Raw genomic sequence first — 2,147 nt, 5'->3', positions numbered from 1 at the left:
TGACTGCAGTTATACAGTATATACAGAATACAGTATTAGCATAGACCTTGCATTGTGGAAAATTGCCTAGATATCTTGTAACCACACACAAAAACAAAAGAGAAATCCAACCTTAAGCCTACTCTCAATTGGCAGTAAAATGGTCAAAATAAGTTGTCAACAAGTTTTTGAATACATAAAAGTAATTACCTCACTGATGCTCAGTTTGGGTTTGCCAGAACTACTTAGCTCCAGAACTTGTTACAGTCTTAGTCCATGTTAAGCATTGATCATCTTGAACTGAAGAGCCTAATCACCTTTTAATTGACATTCAGTGCCATGTTTACTCTACACGACACCAAATCTTATTTTGGCTCCTCACAAACTTACAAACTCCACCACCTAGAAGAACGAGGGTGAGCAGATGTGGGAACATCATTAGATCTATGTCTCACCTCGCACTATAAATTCTTAGATCCTAGAGCCACTGTTCCAACTTGTCATCTGATACCAGGCTGATAGATCATTTTTTAATAAATTTAGTTTTTACACACAATACAAGATACTAACAATGAAATAAGTTTAGTACATAAAATAAATGATAATCCAAGGTGTTTATATAACAACTTGAAACATGGCAAATCAAAATTCCAACATCAAGACTTTACAGTACTCATACCAGTGAGAGAGTTGCCTTTCAGTGACATCTGTAGGTTTAACTTAACACTTTCTTTCAATTCCTGATTGGCCATTTCTTTGATTAGCTGAGCTTTAAAAACGAACTTAGTTTCAAATAACCCTTCAGGTCTGGAATTTTCAAACTAAAACTGTTACCCTGAGAGAAGCTATTTCCTAATTGTTCCAAATGAATTCCCTTCTGGGGAGAAGTATCTTGGGTCTGATGCGAGCCAAGACATAAACTCTGGAGTCGGTTGAGCTGGAAATTACATCACTTCCAGTTTTCCTTCGCAATGGAGTGTATATGGGGTCTAGCTCTATGTGTTTGTTGATGGCTTTCTTCGTGGAGAACCACGCCTGTAGGAATTCCCGTGCTTGTCTCTGCCTCACCACCAGTTCGACTGGGACAACACCAGGATCCTGGGACAGGCGAAGCACAGACAAACACGGGAATTCCTAGAAGCCTGGTTCTCTTCTAAGAAACCTATCAACAAACACATAGAGCTTGACCCCATATACACTCCATTGCGAGGGGAAAACCGGAAGTGAGATAACCCGGATCAACGGACTCTAGAGTTTAAAAACCAGGTGGGAAAACAAAACAACGCTTTATCGGAGGCTGCACTGATGATGTTACCGAGCAGTGTAATGAAACATCTGTGGAACAACAAACCAGCTCGGCGAGCCAACCAACCACAACACCTATAATGTGCTGGAATTTAAATACCAACAGCACAATATTCAGAGACCATAGCAAACATAATCTGCAAAATGAATAGTTAATCAGTACAGAGTGTATTGCCTCATGGCAGTCCTATCGTAAATCTCTTTATATCATTGGTATTTAGAAATTCAGGCTGCTTCCCTTGCTCCTACTTTAACATGCTCAAAGACTAAGTTTCTACAGCCCTCTAGGGTAGAGAATTCTAAAGATTCACAAACCTCTGAGTAACATGTTTTTCCTCATCTCAGTCCTAAATGGCATTTCCTCTTAGTTTGAAATTGTGATCCCCTGGTTCAAGACTCCCCACGCAGGGGGAGACATCTTAACTGTATCTACCCTGTCTAACCCTTTTAAGTAGATTTTAGGTTTCAATGAGATCACTTCTCTTTGGTCAAAATTCTAGAGAGTGCAGGGCCAATGTGTTTAAAAAAACACTGTGGAACATGAGATAAAAAGCAGTTATTTTAGTGACTATAGAAGTACCTGGCAGCACAGGTCTAGCAGCTTTGTCAATGTTGCAGACTTAACGCTGCTCACAATCCTTTGCTTCAAATGTGTGCCAACTGGGCATGTGCACATCTTGACCTTTGACCTAAACAGAATCTTTATTTTGACCAATTGTGCTGCTGCTTGTAGACAAAAAGCTTCTTTCATTCATTGATAGTAGGAACTGCAGATGCTGGAGAATCTGAGATAACAAGGTGTAGAGCTGGATGAACACAGCAGGCCAAGCAGCATCAGAGGAGCAGGAAGGCTGACGTTTCGG

This window comes from Rhincodon typus, chromosome 10 (assembly GCF_021869965.1).
Source record: "Rhincodon typus isolate 14 chromosome 10, sRhiTyp1.1, whole genome shotgun sequence".
NCBI lineage: Eukaryota > Metazoa > Chordata > Chondrichthyes > Orectolobiformes > Rhincodontidae > Rhincodon > Rhincodon typus.
Note: the sequence above shows the minus strand (reverse complement) of the source record.